We start from the raw sequence: 20,338 nt of genomic DNA on the forward strand, positions 1-20,338 counted from the left end.
CTTGATGTAATTCGGGGCAATGGTACATTCAAGGTAATGGCATACGGGGTAATGGAGAAGAATCAAGTAAAACATATATGACCTAAATGGTTTTATTAAGCGAAGTTAAGTCAGAATATACTACAGTAATAAGAAATAACATTCATGCGCCCTCTTCAACATCTAATCCATTTTCCCTTACGGTACCTATCTATATAGTTTTCATTGCTTTCTTCTCCTTGCTCTCTATTACTTTTAATTTCTTTTCAAAATTAAAACAATTTGAACAAGATTTAACCCTCTAATACCCAAATTTTTATTTTCGATTTAAATATTATTTTTCGTTATCTAAAATCGTTCTAAACATGTTCTGGGCAATTATTTATTTTTATTCGCGAATTTTTGAATTTTGGTTTTTGATTTTTAAAATTTTTATTTTTGAACATCCCTAACATTTTTCATTTTTTCTTGAAGCCTTTTCTGGTTGTTGATTTTTGGCAACAATAAAAATTTAAATTTTTGTGGTACTTTTAAAAATATTACATTTTTAATTTTTTTTCGGAGCGTATTTTATTTTCCGTGTAATTAACGGAAAAACAGGTTTGAAATTATTTTGATACCACCTGGCTCTTCTTTTGTGATAGGTCGATCGTATAAAAATATAAAAAGTACGATTTTTTATATTATACGTTAAATTAACCCCGGGCATTTATAGGTTATATAAGAATACAATTTTTCAAACAATTTTCAAAATTACAAAAAAGTTTCAAAAGTCATAAAAAACTTTTCTTATATGCGTGTTATGAGTCAAGGCTTAAGCCAAAAATAAAATAATTTTGATTTCCGAGCTACGAAAAAATACACAAAATTCCAAAGTGTACCCCGTCTAAAGGCGGGGTTGGGTATTAGAGGGTTAAAAAAATCTAAAATCGAACATTTTATTGATTTTAACTGAGGGCTCATGAAGCCCAGGCATTTTAGACCCGACTATATTTCGAAAGTATTTCTATTTTAATTTTGAAATTTATTTGTAACCTCAATATTTTTGAAAGTTAGGAGACTTACTCTCTCTTGCACCAGTTAGCTATTGAAGAACTCAGTTGCTTTTGCCATTCAGCTACGTTCTAGATGTGTTATTTTCTTTAAAAAATAGTGGTTTTAGCGGTTCACTAACTTAAGCAATTAAGGTGTTTGAAAGAAATCCTTTTCTGAAATTAGTGAAAAAAAAACTGTAAAGATTAATGGAGAAATATCAGTATGACTAGTTGATGACCTGTGAGATATTGAGAGAACCATGAAGTAGTTAATTTATTTAAGAAAACATATAAAGGTGGGTGTTCGCTTAGTAGACAGTCCCCTATAGACGCACTAGTGGCTTTCTACGGTTCATAACAAAACAATCACTGCAAAAATGAAAACTGAATTGGAGCTCTGGAGCTCATTCTGAACAGTGACGATTTCAAAAGTTAGAGTTGATATTTTACACTTTGTAATTGACGAAGACTTGAACTATTGAAGAATTGATCATCCTGTGGAGAGTTTTAGAATCATTAAGAAAAGTCAGAATTTGAGACGGTATTTATCAAAGTACCATTGATTCACAGTTCGATTGTGTATGATCGAAATGAACAGTTTAGATTAAAACTTAAGCTTCTTTATAAGTATACTACCCATAAAAGCATTACTGTAAAACTGTGCAACTTGATTTATAACTTTTGCCAATCAATAGAAGCGAAATGAGTAATTTGTGTGACTTTATATGAATATGGCATGCAGAAATGTACTAGATCAATATGAACATTTGTATGAGAAGACTAACGTCAAACTGTGAGCACTATTTTCTCAGCGGCTACTCCTTCCATATGGTACAGTTATGCTTTTGTGGGTAGAATAGAAGCACTACTAGAAGAAACAATTTAATCAAATTAAATAAAGGTAGAATAAGGAACTTTTTAACATAAATAGAAAGCTTTTAACTAATTCTTCAAATCAAAACTTTTGTGAAACTACCATTTTGATTCGTGTTTTGCAAGCGCCGTGAAGCTAGTGCTTAGACCAAAACTAAGACATAGAGATACTATAGGCACATGGGTTTCTATAGTGGCTCGAGCAAAATCAATTTAAAAGCATGATTTTTCGTTATTTTCATATTTTTCCTACAAAACCGAGATAAAAAGCTTTCAAATTACGTAAAATGAAAACAGCTGGTTTCAGAGGAATTTCGGAGGAAATTTTCTGATTTTTTAAAGAATCAGTTCCTGAGTAATTTCCGAAGGTGTTACAGGTCGGACTCGATTAACCGGAGACTCGATTATCCGGGGACTCGATTATCCGGGATTCGATTATCCGGAATTTGTTTTTTGATGTTCTTGTTTTTCAATTTTTAGGCATAAATCTGAGATAATTTGGTATTGCAGTATACAATATGGGTGGTTTTGCAGTTTTTAACGTTTTTTTAAGAAAAGGGGGGTTTGAAAAAGTGGTTTTTTGTGTATGCTGGACAAAACATTTGTTTTTCTTGTAAAGACCCCTACTGTTCCTAGAAATAATTTCTGGCTGCGCCTTCGCATCATATAAATAAATTAACAAAAAAAATATTTAAATTCTTTTATCGAAGATTTCAATTTTTTTCTTAGTGATTCGATTATCCGGAGGATTCGATTATCCGGAGTGCAAAAAATGATACTCCGGATAATCGAGTCCGACCTGTACTTGTGGAATTCACAAATTGTCATTCAACAAGCGTTTTTAGGTACATCTTGCATTTTAAAAATTGGGATCTCGTTAAGGAATTAAGATTCATTTTCTTAGACTTTTCCAATCTGATATAGTTCCAACTGTCACACAGTTGACGCATGCATAAAATCGAGAACTTTTTTCAGTAACACTCATTTTGGTGTTTATCGGTATGATGTTTTCGGATGAAAATTTCCAAAAAATATGACGTGTCAGATGGCCAAAACATTTAGTTTGGAAGCTGGCCACATGTAGTGAATTTTTTGTTTGACCATTCTCAAATATGATGCCATTGACAAAGTTGTAAATTAATGATATTTTAACAAGTTTGCTTGATACACCAACTCTCTATCTGGTAAACCTATCGAAATACAATGGTATTTTATAAGAGGACCTCAACATTTCGTTGCTTTTTTAAATTGTTTAAAGTTGGAATTTTTGATGGTAATAATGTTTGACAAAATTGTGTAAATAGTCAAGATACACAACTTTATGAGAGTAAAAAGGGTTCTTAAATACTGCCAAATTAAACAAAATCATAAAATTCTTACTATGGAGACAAACGGATGCAGATAAAACTCCCTAGGTTCAAACTACTTTATAATCAGTTGTATATTTTAAAGGTTTCACCTGTATCCATGAGCATTCAAACGAGATAGCTTCAAACAGTCACTGTTTTAACCTGTAAGATGGGAGTGTCTTATTGTTTATATTATATAGGTGTTGGCGATTGGTTGAAGACAGTTACTAGAAGAACCACTGATCTTGACAGCTTGTGTATTTAAACGCTTCAAAGCTATAAGGAGTTACATATTAATCATATGATGTAATATTATTCCTATTATACTCACAATTCAGTGGGATACACAGGGTGGGAATCAGTAACGATTACACAACTTAAGTCCAAATAATTATCTTCGGTAGTGGTAAAGAGTATAATAAGTTATAAACCATCGATTTCAATTATAGTTTTTACCTCTTATAGAGTGGATTTCGCTACAACAGACGAGTGCTCTAAACCACGGAGTAATAATGTATTCCTGGATCTAACCACTACAATCGCTTAAATCGGATGAGCTAAACTGTGACAATAATTCATTTAGTTAATATTATCAAAGAAGGAACCAATCTATACTTTACCCCAGAATACAATAATTCAATACAATAGTGTATTAAACAACTTGATAGTACCGAAAAAACTAGTATTTTAATGATTGAGCTGCGAGAACTAATTCTTCATGAACGTTTCCGAAAACTACGTATCATTCTCTTTCATCTATCGATCGGTATTGTGCTTCTGTCAACTATTACCTACCCTATGAAGTAGATGTATTACCGATCTGCTGTGCTAAGGACTGTTCATTTATTAGCATTTTGGTGTAAAAATTCCATAAAAACAAATAAAATTTTGTTTCAGTGTGATCTCAAGTGTTTATTTTGACAGCAGACAAAAGTTGACATAAAAAAATTATAAATTCTAAACGATGGGTCGAATTGACATGGCGACTCTCAATTTTTTTCTGCACAAATTGTGTACAAAAAAACTGCCGTTCCGAGATTTGGCTTAAATCGCGAAGTGTCCAAATTGAATTTTTTCAACGCTGTGGCCAAAACAAATATTCCTGACGACGTACGATACATCCCAACAGAAAAATTTGGGAAAAATGATTTGGTAAGGCAAGCAATTTGCTCCTGCGGTATGAAAGTACTACATATTTCACGACGGGTTCAATCAACGGCGAAAATTACAGAACTGAATGCATTAAAAAATGACTTCTGCCCATCTACTGAAAGCATACCATGCCTCCATTGTTTTTGCCAGACCTAGCATCGACTCACTATGCTTCAGCTACTTTGGAGATGCTCAAGAAGGAATAAGTCGAATTTGTAGAAAAATGATCGAATCCATCAAATTGCTCAGAACTACGCCTCATTGAAACATATTGGGCAATAATCAAACGGCATCTTAAGAAGGATGGAAGAGAAGCAAGTTCCATCGAATTTTTTCAAGAAAATGTGGTCAGCAGTTCAAAAAGCAGTTCGAAAAGTTCCGAAAAAAGTTGTGCAGAATTTTATGGGAGGTATCAAAAGAAAAGTAAGAGCATTCTCCAGCAATGCTCAATAAATGTTCAAATTTATGTGAATTTGATCGAAATTACGTTGATTTCCATGTATTTTAGGTAAACTCATGAATTTGTTCGAAAATAAACAGTTTACTGTAAAAAACACGTGTCCACTTTCTTAAATGAACAGTCCTTATTGGTGTGAGAGGCCGGGATGTCAATCCATCAGTCGTTGTGGCAACAATAGGGTTCTACGTCTTTGAAAAAGAAATGTCTTTTAACTATTTAGTTAAACTGTACCTGCCATAAATAGAAAATTCCCCAGCTTTGCAAAAAACAACTTGTTTCAGGGAAAAGAATTTGTATTATTCTTGTTTATGGCTATAGCGGTCATGCGATTTGAAGGTAAAGAGAGTCTATAGAAGATTTTTTTTACAAGTTATTGAAAGGCGGATAGGCGTCGCAAGGGAGCGAACCATGAATAAGAATAATGAAAAAAATAACGGTCGATACCTTCTCCTATGTAAGGAAAGAATTTTTTTATACTCAATTGATTAATCTCACTTCTTATAATATTAAACTACAATATGTTCCTACAGTGTCGCCCACTGGAGCAGATTGCTGTTTTCGATGGCCAAAACCTCTAGTACTCAGGACAGGCCCTGATTTGATGGGTACCAAGAGGCAAATGCCCCGTGCCCCTCGATTGTGGGGCCCCCGAGGAATCAATATTAAGAACGAAAACATTTTGAAACACCTTATAATATTTTCTCTTAAGACATTTGGACATAAATTTCTAACGCTAAAGTCAACTTTACAATATTTGGGTTTATTTTTCTTCTTTACCTTATATCTGAATCTCTCAGTATGGTTTGGGCAATTACACTGCGGAACACGTTTTTGTCTCAAGTACAAAAATACCGCTATTTACTAAATTAAGGGTTGCTGAGTCCATTGCCGTTTTCATAAATATCATGGCACGTCTAGTTTTTGAGATATTGACTGTTGAAAATTCAAAATTTGACTGTTTCAGCCAACTTGCATGCAAGTTTGCCAGCTTGCACGACAATTTATTTGCTTAATTTGTCACAGAATTCAAACTTCAAGTATAAAACAATAATTATCAACAAAGTTCATAATATTCTCAAAGGTAAAATGTTATTTTTTGGTGGTTCAGAAAAGTATCGTATTTTGCCATATAAGAGAAACGAAGAATTCTATATGAAGACTGCAAGCATGTTGAAAAAACGATATAAACTCAATTTTATCGTATAATTTCAACTAAATTATATCTAAATTGAAAGTTCAAGTCCTATTTAGCATGCTTGGTAGATTATATCACAAAAAAGTTTGATAAACTATATTTTAAATTTCATGTTAACATCAATAAGACCAGTGTTTTATGCAACTTTGGCGACCTGTAGCTAAAAATTGTGACGTGCTGGAACATTTCTGAGAACGACATCAGATTCAGCGATTCAAAATCTATTAGAGACACATAATTTGATCCTTGAGACACGCAAAAATGTCGTTTTTGTTACGCTGTGTTATTATCCTTCAATATATTATAAAAAAAATCATTTATGTGAAACCAACGTCTTCAAAATTCTTCTCTAGTTAGTTTTGAAAAAATATTTGAACTAAAAATGCGCTAAACATTATAAGAGGACCTTTGTGAGATTTAAAAAAAAATACGGCTAAGCCTGTGAAGCATTGCTCAATACGAAGAGTTTATCTTATTCCTAGAGTGAAGAACTAGCCGGATGAGTTAAAATTCACCCAAAATAAGTCTAAGCTCAAGGGAAATTATTTTGTGATGCGGTAGTCAGTATTTTTAAACACTGCATTTGTTTAAAAAAAACGGTTTACGGTAACCGCAAAGTTCTACCGCAGACTTCGAAATCACTCTATAATTGAAGCAAACAATTGAATCAAAGTATGTTTGAAATAAAGAACGCTATGAATAAAAGCAACAAACAACAATCATCAAGACGGCATTCAAGGTATCATTGAAGCATGCTGATGACTTACCAGTGCAAATCAGTGATGTGACAGCTGTGGGAGCTTATTAAAATGCACCGTAAAACGGAAAATTTTCCCTAAAACTGAAATGCTTTTCTATTTTGTATTGCGTAGTTTATGAAGTTTTCTTTGAATTCGGTATAGGCTTCGAGTAAACATTGAATACAATTCATGGAATGCACAGTACTGCCAAGAATAAAGTACATGAAGGCAGATTTTTATAGAAAAATGGTCAAGTTTAGGTAAGTGTATAACAGCTTCTAACTAATCGATTGACCTGAAATTTGAACTACATATCATGAATGACTTGAAATATAATGTATAATAAATTAATCAAATTTTATTCAAAAGTTTGGAAGCTTTTAAAAAAATACTATTTTGAGCAAAATGCCTAAATTTTCAAATATTTTTGAATTGTTAATATTTAGAAAAAGGCATGGTTGCTCACTAAGATGAAATGCAAAACTTTGAAGAAGCTTATACTTATCCTTAATTGTTTGTTTTCAAAAAATCTAATTATCAAAATTTAGACTCTTTGACAACATGAGAGGATTTTAAGAACTTACACACTTTCGCATAGAGTTTGATAGTTTATTTACAAATCTTATATGAAGTTATTTCCAACATGCAGTTCAAATTTCAGGTCAAACGGTCTTGTGTACTTTATTCTTGTCAGTACTGTGAATACTTTGATTATTTTTTGAAAAAACGCAGCAACCAGAGGAATGGAGCTTTGATGAAAAACGGCTTTGATGTTTTTAAGCAATTTTTCACTCCATACCAATTTAATAGAATTGTTATATTTTTCCCTTTGAATAGAAGAATTACCTAGAATGTTTAAAATCGGTCGAATTTTTCAATGTATATAGCAGATAGCTCACAACCAAATCTGTCACTTACTTATTTTGAATTTGAGCCTCTTTTGATGATGTTTGAACCGACCATCTCGTTCAAAACTCAAATTCAAAATGATAGTTTGTGGAATCCCAAAACGTGCTGAATTTTGTATAAAGGAGCCCCCTCTATGAGATCTGACCCAGATCCCCAAAGCCTAAATCTGGTGTCCTCGACAAAGTATTTTGGAATAAATTGTATTACATTTTGACCCAATCGGATTTGATCTAGATAAGTGAGATGTGATCTAAATCTGTTTTATCTTTTGAATGCCATATTTTATTAAAAAGGACATTATTTTTCCTGTTTGCCCTAAAAACTCCTAATCCACAAAGTTGCGTATTTCGATTATTTACATCATAACCTCTAAAAACCTCAACTTTTGAAAATATTCGAATGAATTATGTTATTTTGAGGTCCTTTCATAAAATATATCTGTAATTCGATAGGGTGACCAGATACAGAGTTGGTGTATTCATAAAAAAATATTTAAATTTCATTAATTTACAACATTGTCAAAGAAACCATATAAAAAATCGTAAAAAAGTTGAAATGTGCAAGGCTCGCGCACAATGGCTGCATCCCATTCAAATGCTGGTACAAATGTACATTTCTCACTCAAAACGTTCAAATATGCTTATTATTTGACAAAACGTGATTTTTTTTATAGGTAATTTGATAGAAATAGTCGCTGAAACAGAAAATCGATATTTCCGGCACATATGACAGAATTAGTATAAAATAGCACATATTTGAAATTCAATCAATGAAATCCGTATCCAGATCAAAATTGAATTAAACGTCATTATTTTGATGCCAATTTGAAGTTAAATATCGTAGGCCAGTTTGAGAGGGTTTTTGAATCTATTCGGGAGCTTATAATGGTAAAAAATGCGATATTTATAACAAGTATGATGGTCTAATGGGCTTATTCGCAGTGTTGATAAAAATATTTGTTCACATCTTGGCGCAGAATATATATGGAATACTATGGAATATTTGCCACACATTGAGGGGTAAATCATCATTTTTGAGCGTTTCCCAGATATCTTGCACTACTTTTGAAAAATGCCTTATTTTTTAGGAGCTCTATATTACACACTTCTTGACATTCTCGAATGGTAAACATATCAAATATGATTCGAAATATCTTCAAAACAAATACTAATATTCTTTCGAATGAGACCGGTTGAGAAAGATTTAGTCATGATTTAGTACAGGAAAATTCAAAAGGGCCAATTTCAGCTAACATCTATTTAGGTCACAAGCTGTGAAAAATCGAAATATACATCAATCGATCTGAAACTTTGAGGAATTGTTATTCAATACTGAAGAAATCAAGGAAAAATATTCGAGAAGGAATTTGCAAACTTCTTTTTTTTGGCCAGCTTTGGTCCACTGTGCTGCGGCGCCACATTAAAAAAAATCATCCGAAGACACCGTACCAATAAAACACTTTTCAACACGTTACGGAAAAAAGTTCACGATTTTGAGCATACGACCCACTGCGTTAACTGGTTCCTCTATTCAACCAATAAATTAAACTTTGCTACGTTTTACGTTTCAGTTTGTTTACTTTGAAAAAATATAAAGTTTGATAGTTGTACGCTATACGTTCCATAGTTATATGTTTCATGTAAAAGTATAGAATAACCATTCAAGAAGGTAAATTTGATCTAAAAAATGATCGCTTTCGTATGCAATCCATGAATGTTTTTTTGAGGATCCCTGTGCTTATTTTCTCAGCATCATTCAGATGTTTATCATAGTGCAGCTTCCATTATTCGATTGGTCCACAGTTTACAGTTTAGTTTCTGAAGTACCGTAAAATCGGGTGTAATTGATCAGAAGGGTGAAATTGATCATCGTATCACACGATATTATTTATTCGTAATGGAACACAAATATCAATGTAAGTTGCAGTCAATGAACGTTGTTTGTCGTAACTATTGTCGAATTATGTGTTGTGAAATTTTTTGCGTTAAAGAACGTTTATTACTATGAAAATAACGTAAAATTTCAAAATCATGCACGCTGCAGTATTGACAAACACCTATGAACTTCTATTTATAATCAAGGATTTGAACATGGTATAAATCTGAAAGTTTGTGAGGATGCTTGAGATATATCTCCAAACCAGATTTCATCACCAAAACTCGTACCAATTTGCTCATATGGTTGAAATAATTGAATTTCTGTAAGATATCATTGAATTCCTTAGGAAATTGCATACATTTAGGCGTTTTCTGCGTAATTCTTGAAATTTAATTATTCGTTATTTATATAAATATTGCATTGTTAAGAATTTTACAAGCATATTCGGATTCAGGGAGCTCACATTTATCATATAGAGTTGTTGTGGAAACTAACAATAATGGCATTGACAAGTGATCAATTTCACCCCGAAATGAGATCCTCTGATTTTTATTTTAGAGTTATTTGTTAACACTAAAATGACATTTGTTAGAAAATGTTGGTACCTAAATCGATGAGGCTCACCTTCGTACTTGTTTTCCTGCATTTAGTTGTTAAGCATTGTTAACATTATAGAAAACAGACTAGAAAACCCGTGAAAAATGATCAATTTCACCCGAAATTACGGTACTCACTTTTGCTCATAAAGCGGCAAATTCAGTCAAATGTCAGATTAGATTCGATCTTGCATGTGGAAATAACAAATGTAGGATAGGATTTTTTTCTTAGACGTTATAAGTGCAGAATGTAACAAGAAAGCGCCATCGTACCGATTGTCAAATAGTTTGAGAGATGGAAAATGTAAGTGCTGAAAGATATTCTTGCTTAATTAATGGAGGATTTGAATCGAACATCTAAATTTCAAGAGCACAAATGTAGGGAATCAGACAGCCGTTCTACCTGAAATTTTGATCGTTGGGGGTGATTGTCAATCAATCAAATTTTCAGCCTCAACGTTAGTTTGGTTCTTCAGATTTGTGCTCTGGATGCTTAGAGTTCTGACTGTAATTTTCTCGCCTAAACCCTTTACTAATTGCAATCTTATTCTTGAAAACAATATCCTTCGTTGGAATAACTAGCTATACTACATTTTAGGAGTAAATGAAAGTTATATGATATAACACTATCTTATATCAAAGAAATGATTGAACACTCCTCAAAAACCAATTATTGCCCCAATTCTGACCTTTCTTAGAAACAAATTCTCTGCATATAAGTCTTGTGCAGAACCGAGTAGCGCGTTTGCAGCGGAATCACCCACGTCTGGAAAACACGTTTCACCTTCACGAGTGCTGGATGCAGAAAGAGGACTTTCGATCCGCAGATTGCAATCCTGCCCTGCGCGAATCCTGTCACGGTCGCCAGAACAGTCGGTTGGGTGATTCCGCTGGAAACGCGCTATTCGGTTTTGCACAATTCTTAAGGTGACACGGGAGACCGGGATACCGGGTGATTACGGGATATTATTAGTTTCTCAAGCGTCCATCCCTTTTGCCCCAGTATCCGATTTTGCCAAAGTTCTCAAAAAAGCTCAAAAGCGTTTGACTTCAGGACAATTCAGAAGTAGACCTCTGGTATGGAATTTCTTCTTCATATAACACGATAAGATTTTATTTCTCTGTAAAACAAATAATCAAACACTTATGGTTGCTTTGTTCACAAGAAGCCGAGTAACTGAGAGTTACTCAAAAACAACTCATGATCTAACTCAAGATCAATGGGCTGTTCAGCCCTTTGAGTCCTACCGTATTCGACACCAAGCTAACATAATCAAAAAATCAGATAAAAGGAATTTCCGAAGCTAAGCACAAGCAGTTAGTTTTAGGTTGGTTTGAAGCCTTGTTGATATAATTTCTGTTAAATTTGTTTGTCAGTTGTCTACTATTGCTCTTGGCAAGTCCTGTTATCAAACGATGATTCGCATTATTTTAAGATCTCTTGAAATTTATATTATATAAACTAGTTAGGTACAGAACAAAGTTGTCAAAAATAGGTTTAGTTTAGGTGATGATGCATCGAAGCCAAACCTCTAATTTTCAAGAGTACAAATCTAGAAAACCAAACAACCGAGTGTGAAAATTTGATTGATTGGTCACTTGCTTGTGGTGACCAAACGATCAAATTCTTAGCTCGGAGTGTTGTCTGGTTCTCTAGATTTGTGCTCTGGAAAATTCGAGATTCGGCTGTGACACATCTTCACCTAAAAGCAATGTTTCTATGGCCCTATTTATAATTTGTAGCACTTTTGAATCAGAACGGACAAAACTTACGAATTTTAACTGCTCAGTAAAATCAATTTCACTACCCCACCAATACTATGCAGATTAAAGTTTGATATTTCAACTGTGATGCCACACATGATTAGCCCCGGACCACTTCATCCGATACATGACCGTCATAGTTTCACACTGCCATTGATGTTCGCCAAACCAGACGTGGCAAAAAAAAATGTATCATACCGTGCAATCAATAATCATTTTCTGCACACTTTCTCTTCGTCACCGCCAGTAGTAGTCATCATCATCCTCGCTCTCCATCTTCTCTGCTGCTGACGCCGCCGTGAATTCGCTGCTCGTGACAGCGCGTTCTTTTATGGGCGGTTAAGTACCATCCGGGTGTAGGTAATGCTTGCTGCGCTGCACAGTGGTTTTATGTAGGACACAGCGCATTGGACATATATTCTGTCTTACTCAAGCATTATGAAATTTGATTTTAAATGTTTCCTGTCTTGGGCTCATATTATAACTATATTTAGTTAATCTAGTTCTTAAAACTAACAATTCTAACTAACTAACAATCTGAGTTTAAATTCTCAATCACAAAATTCGGCACAAGTTATTATTTAGTAACATAAGTAACTTTTGTATTTCTATATAAGCTTACGACATAAGTATCCATCATTCAATCATTAGCAATCCTCAAAATTAAAGAACTTTTTTTTTGTTCAAATTTTAAGAAATTGTTTTATAAATCTTTTACCGCATTATAGGCAGTGAATGTAATGCAATGATAGATTTTCATCAACATTACTTCAATTTTGAGTACACATACTACAAATTATCAAAAAATATCTTAATAATCTGACTTATTCCAAGTATCACTCATTTTGTCAGTTTCAGTATCAATATATCAATAACAATATCAATGTTTATAGATTCAGCTTGTTCAAGTACCTTTTTTGGCAGCCAAAGCACTATTATATCTACATATAACTTCTCTAAAAATAGAGAAAATTGCTTTCATTTTTGAGGTTTTGCCCACCTTCACACCACTGTGCGCTGATGTCGAACGGATGTAGAGCGAATCGAGTGGCTGTGATGTATCTCGACCAGGACACTCACTGGAGGAGGTTGACTACCATAATCGTGGTGTGGTGCTCCGTTCCTACAGTCAGCGCAGTGTGTCAGCAGAGATGGTAGTTGGCCTACAAAGCTTCGTATATCTCGCTGCATCCGCTTCCACTCGCTCCGATGGGTGTGTGCTACATCTAAATCGTTATTCGATTTGTCAGGATCATAAATCATCTCGAGTGGTGTCATCGAAGTGCTGCCAAGTGGATACGATCTTTATGTGGGAACGGGAGCATGATAACACTTTTTTTTTCTAGCACCTACGGTTTTGCAACGTGAATTAGTGTTACAATTTAATACAAACCGGAAGGGAGCCAGAATGGGAAGTATGGTGCATAGCGTTGTTATATACAGGTTGAAAAATGATGTCTTACAGCGAAAATGCTTGAGAGATTTTTTCAGCAAAAGGTATATTGCATTCTTCAGAATACAATAAGAATATTATAAGAAACACTTTCATCAATATTGATATTCAGTAAAAATACAAAATAACTTTCTTAAATTTCAATGGGAAATGAACGACTTATTTTTTGACAATGGGCTTCATAGCCGTGCGGTTAGCGGCGCCAGTCGTTAAGGCGTATTGTGCTACGGAGTGTGGGTTTGATTCCCGCCCCAGTCGGAGAAAACTTTTCGTCAAACGAAAAAATCTTCACTGGTCGTTCCGTGTGTCCGTTGTCTAATGTTAGTTATGTTCAGTCTGTGCAGCCTATGGCTGAAGACGGTGTAGATTGTCTGTTATAATCGTAGATCAAAGTTTAAAATTATTTACATTGTTACACAATTCTTTACTTATGAGTACTTCGTTTCTTGTATCTATGTGTTTTATGTAGCACTCATTTATTATACCTAAGTGTTAAGTGACAGGAAACACTACCATACTAATATAAAAAAAATAATTTAGTTATTAAAAACAACTTTTGAACTACATACATATAACATTTAGTTTTCCGCAGCAAATCAGATTTTATACAGTTGAATTAGATTCGTCTGTCTTTCACACACAAAAGCACGCTTTGAAAATTATTGACAATTTTATTCAAGTTCTGCTCCAATGTTTCAACATTGAAAATTATGTGTCATCTAAATAGAAAACCCATCTGAACATTGTTGCAATCTACTACAGATGACACGTAGGCTTCGTCTTTTTGTGGAGAGGCCCGTGTCATCCGCAAACAAGGATTTTTAACATCCCTGAGGAAACTGAGGTAAGTCTGATGTGAAAATATTGTATAATATTGGTCCCAAAATGCTGCCATAGGGAACACCAGCTCTTACAGGAAACCTTTCAGACCAGGAGTTCAGATAATTAACCTGAAGTGTACGATTTGACAGATAACTTTGGATTATTCTAACAAAATTGAAGTTTTTTAATTTGAAAATCAATCCATCATGCCAAACACTAATGAATGCTTTTTCTTTGTCTAGAAGAGCAAGACCAGTAGAATAGCTTTCAGTTTTGTTGGAACGGATCAAATTTGTTACACGTAAAAGTTGATGAGTGGTCGAATGTCCATGAAGGAATCCGAACTGTTCATTGGCAACATTTGAATTTTCGTTGATGTTGGCCATCATTCTGTTCAAAATGACCTTTTCAAAAGGTTTAGAGGAAGTTGTGGTAAAATGAACACCGTGCCTTTTACCGAGAAAAATCAAATTCCAATGAATTTCTATCCTGCTCGGACGATTTAGAGCATAAATCGGTGTGTTCGGGATGATACGGAGGTCAATTGAGGTGAAAATATCAACGAAAACTAAGAATTTATAAAATCACGTTTAACAATTAGAACTGACTAAACTTTTCTATGATGATGTTCATATTACCACCAACAGCTGTTCATTTTACCCACATAGTGCAGGTAAAATGAACATTTGCATCGGATTTTGCTAGCGACAAAAATATGTGAAAATTTAGCTATTTTAGTCTGAATTCATGTTGCTGCTTTAGATAACATCCCTACCTTTGATGTTGTGCGATAGAACTATAGAAATTCCTCGTTTTTCTATTAGTAACAAGATGATATCCTTAAGGTGTTCGTTCAACCACCCCTTCCCCTACTGATAGAGGAAAGCAAACTAATTGGACGATTGCTAGAAGCTTCTCCATGATTTTTGTCTGGTTTTAAAATTGGTACAACCTTGGTATTTTCCATTTGTCAGGAAAATATGCCAATTGAAAATATATGTTAAATTCCGTTTTGATTCATATTACGGACACTTAAGGCCCCTGTGAAGTATAACCGATTGAAAAGCATATAAATTGAAACATATTGTATGATACTTGTGCGTTATTAGACTTTTGATACACTCAACTTCCGAACGGTGGGCGAAGATTCGGATTCCAAAGCTTGAATTACCTAAAATAAATAGAAATTAATGATCTTTCCATGATTCTTATTCCGGACATAATCTCACTTTTGCTTCATTTTACGGACACCTTGTTTCAAATGCCGGACAACTCACGTAAAGAAGAACTTTAATAGTTAAATTATAAATAAACTCTCGCATTCGTAAAAGCAACGTCAAAACAAGTTGCGCATTATAAATTTTCATGGATTGCTATTTGAAATTCATATTAAAACGCGCCTGAAAGTTGGGAACTTTCAAACAGGAAATTTTGAAACATTTCAATTGAAACCTTTCCCATACAAAGTAGAGTGTCCGGAATTAGAAGCTGTCCAGAATTTGAATCAAAACGGTATATCAACTAAGAATGATAAGCTACTTTCTGGAATTTTCTTGATGAGGATGTAGAAAATTCCATCATCGCCAGAAGCTTTCATATTTTTGGATTTTTGAAAAATAGTTCTCACTTCTTCCAAATCAGTCTCCCAGGTATTTTCGAAAACGTTCTCTTGGATGAGAATATTTTCGAAGTCCTGAGTAACTTGAATTTTCAATTGGACTAGTAAGTCCCAAATTTAAATTGTGCGCACTTTCAAACTGCATACCGTTAAGTCACCAGTCACCGTGCGGCCTCCATTCACCGTGCACATATTCAAATTCCTACAGAATATTCATACAATTTTCACAAATTATTCTTTTGTCAGCAAAATAAGATAAAACTGATGAAATGAAGTAGTTTTTGTCACAAAGCATTTTGAAAAACCTAGCTTATGTAGTCAAAATCATGTGAATTCTGTTTGATAATGATATTTTTCAACACTCTTAGTAGAAACGCCAAAACATCACATTTTTCATTTTAACGATAGAGTATGAGTTTTTTTTTAATTTCAACATGTTTTCACTGTAGATACTATAAGTAAGATGCATTTCATCGTATGAGCAATAAGATTCTATGCAAATTATAATTTTTTATTTCGTTTCAGTCGAAACCCAAATGCACGGTGAATTGACCCTTTTCAATATATATGGTTCCTATTACCGTGCATTAGTGTAAAAGGCATGAAACTATTCGGTAATATGAGATTTATTGTTATGTTGTCATTAAACTACTTCATATTTAGTTTTTGAATGAATATGGAATGGTTTGGACAATACAGTCAAACCACCTATAACGGTTTTAATAAAAAAATATATTTTTATTTTTTTTTATGGTTTTTATTGTAAATGATGATTTGAATACTCTTAAAAATGAGTGCGCACACTACTATCAACATAGTTGCACCATCAACAACGTTTTTTCGAGATACAAAATTAAATCATGACGAAAACTATACGCACGGTGAATGGTGCACTAGTGTGCACGGTAAATGGTGACATAGAACGGTACGAGGCGACCTTAACATGGCATTTTCAAACATAATTTTTGAGTATTTTTTTGTTTTGCATCACTAGTTTTAGATTTTCTCCTGAATTATTATATAATTGCACGCTACGTTATGGTATTCTAGTGCGCTTCAAATTATTTGGAACAGTTATATAATTTTTTGAGTTGCATTTTTTTCTTAAATGCACGGTGAATGGTAGCTTGACGGTAGCATGTTTTTGAGATTTTTCGCAATTAGTAAGTAATAATTTGTTTTCCTCTTTCAATGCCGGTACACCCGATTCTGTTCTTGTACGGATTTTTTTTACACGGCCATGCAAAAACAGTTGCAATACATTTTTTCCGCCAAAACCTTATTTTTGCATTAAACGTCGAGAAATGGTGTTACTTTTTTTGCACGGTTTTTGAAATTTTGAACCGAAAACTTTTTTTGCACGTTGCATCCCCCGTGTAAAAACAGAATCGTGTGTATTGGCTTCTGAGGTTTTTTTTTCAAAATTTTAGACAATATCCAATGGTTTTAGAGCCAGGGACCAATCGAGAAATTTCATTTTCAAAATTTTTGTTTCTTAATTGAAAAAACGATTCTTGATTTCTTTCTGCAAATCCTGCTAGGTATATAATATTCATAGCAGGATCGCGAGTGCGTTGAAATTGCCTTCTGTTCACGTTTTTAAGACGGATCAAGAGCTTGAGATCATCGTCTATAATCATGGATTCAAATTTTACTTCACATTTCGGAATTGCAATTCTCCTGGCTTCAACAATGGAATTTGTTAAAGTTTGAAGAGCATTGTCAATATCAAGTTTTGTTTGTAAAGAAATGTTAACATCAAGATAAGAGTCAATATACGTTTCATATATATTCCAACCGGCTCGAAAATAATTGAAAGTGGAGCTGATAAGATTTAAAATCGCTTCACGGGATATTTGAAATGTAGCAGGGACATGATCAGCATCAAAATCAGCATGAGTAACCAGTCGGCTACATAGATGACTAGAGTCGGTTAAGAAATTTAAACAGCTCGTCCTCTTTACCATTCAAAGAACAAGCATTCCAATTTAGAATATTTAAATTATTTTTTTTGGATCCATTAGAAAAACGTAATCCAATAACAATTTGATTTGTAAATTTTACTCCAACTTGGACTGCTTCAGTCACAGTGGTGGCTTTGTACATTGAATCAATCATTAGATTCAATTGTTCAGTTAGAAAATTTAAATCAGCGGCAGACATGTCACTTGAAGTGGGTACATTTGATGATTTTCCATTAGAATTTTCGGTAGACGAAGAGGCGGAGTAGAAGTTTCCTGTAGCGGCAGGGTTTTTTCCATTTGATTTGAAACAATTAGAATGGTTACTCGTAGTATGAAAAGGGGAAGAGTTCAAATTACCTGCTACGATATCGGCAAAGAATTTTTCTTGGGTAGATACATTCGAAATTAACCCGTATAGGCCTGAGTGAAAGCAAAAATACTAAAACCCTCACCGCTCAGCGAATTCTTAATGGATTCTTTTGAGTTTTTGTCAGTATACTGGCCCACATATCTAGTTTCTAGAAGTGGCCAGAGGAACTCGGAAATATTTTTGTGTCCGGAGTTATTCCGGTGGGTCACTGGGTCAGGTCGGGTGAAAAGGTCGCTGTGCGTTTGTGCCCCTGGAGGTAGGCAAATTTCAAGTCACAGATAATTTCCAGAATAGGCTATAATGTGGCCACTATATGACGGAATTTTAAGAAAATTGCATCATTGTAAACCTATTGAGAAACGATTGAATTGGATAACTTTGAGTTTTGCTTTTGAATGATCCTACAAATGACCATTTTCGGGTCCCGGGACGCCTCAAACTTACGACAAAGTGGTCGATTTGTATCTGAACATCTGTGTGAAGCTTATGGGAACGCATTTAAGTGCACATTTATGTTTGATTTCTACTTTTCGAGAATTGAAACGGTTTAGTATTCAACAAATCTACAGCCGATTCTTCCGGGTATTACGTCTGAATTTCCACATGCGATGTATTTTAAACGATGCAAAACTCTTCATTTATAATGTTGAATATCAGATCTTAATGATTTATGCAAATTAAAATGATTGTCATTGCAAATAAATAAAGGTAACTTGGCATGTCCCAAAAAGTAGCCCTTTTTTATTCGACTTGACCCAGTGACCCACCGGAATAACTCCGGCCACAGGAATATTTCCGAGTTTCTCTGGCCACTTCTAGAAACTAGATATGTGGGCCAGTAAATTGTCAAAAAATCATTTGAATCCGTTAAGAATTCACTGAGGTGTGTAGGTTTTAGTATTTTTGCCTTCACTCAGGCCTATACGGGTTAAAAGATTCGAACGGCTACCCGACGAATTAGAATTAGTTTTTGAATGAGTATGTTTATTATCTTCCTGATGGGTATGATTCATGATCAAGCGATCGTTAACTGAAAATGAACATTGTTCGATACTCTACCAGGGAAATTCCGGAAACGACCGTTATCGTAACGGATATTATCTTTCATCTGCCTGGCACGAGGCTTGACGACTCGCCTACACGAAGGGCAAGCCAAAAACTTTGACTTATGATTGCCCCCGCAATTGGCGCTTATGAACTCATCGGTATCTTCCTTCACTGGACAGACGTCCTTGGCGTAAGAAGAACCTCCGCAAATCATGCATTTAGCATCCATGCGGCAATTTTTTGTAACCCCACTTTTGGCACCGACGCACAGTGGTTCCATTTGTTCTACGAATTGGTCATAAATCATTTTACTTAATATCCAATGGCAAAACCATCAAAAATTGACAAATCAATAATTCCTGACTGTCAGAACTCCATCGAGGTTCATGTCGGTATTGATATCACTTTAAAAATTCTGATTAGGATGTGGAGATCATATTGCGAATGCTCTGTTATATGAATGATTACATGTGCGTAAAACTGACTTTGCAATTATCTCTTTTTCCGTGTCCAAGATTAACAAAAGTATTTAATAGTTTATTGATAAGTACCATGAAATCTATACATGGAAAGCAATATATCAGGATTTTTATTGTCCAACTTGAGAAGATTACCACACACTTGCTTCACATGCATATAATCCTACTTTTGATATGTGGATCTAAAAATCTAATGAACTCTTTTCTAAGTGGCGATGATGTACATACCAAATAAATACTTGAAATACTTATACAATACTAATTTAATGGGATTTTATTGTTTCAGCGCCCTCACTAAAACTATTTATTAAATCAAAATATAATGTTGCAATTACATTCATATCGAATTGAAGTATGAGTAGTAAAAATTTAATTATTTTGTATATTAATTCCAGTTGGCTACAAGTATACTGGTATGTAATAGATTCTTTGAATATTTTTACCATTCCCTTTACTGGTAAAAACTAACAACTTTGAAGGCCCGAGATGAACTAGCCCAGGGCTAAAAATCTCGTTAATAGAGTCAAACCAAACCAAAACCAACTTTGAAGGCACGCTGCTAACTTATTTGCAAATATTTGCAGCTAGAACCTTCACAGGTTCATTTCCCTATACAAACATGATCATTTGGTGGCAGAAGTTTGATTAAATGTGAT

General features: G+C 34.1%; 1 protein-coding gene across 2 annotated transcripts in view; it reads right to left on the minus strand.

Moving 5' to 3' along the window:
• The window catches only part of LOC5567948, a 450,669-nt gene that overhangs the window by 124,748 nt on the left and 305,583 nt on the right, over nt 1-20,338 (minus strand). The window lies entirely within an intron of this gene.

The sequence above is a fragment of the Aedes aegypti genome, chromosome 3, assembly GCF_002204515.2.
Source record: "Aedes aegypti strain LVP_AGWG chromosome 3, AaegL5.0 Primary Assembly, whole genome shotgun sequence".
Lineage (NCBI taxonomy): Eukaryota > Metazoa > Arthropoda > Insecta > Diptera > Culicidae > Aedes > Aedes aegypti.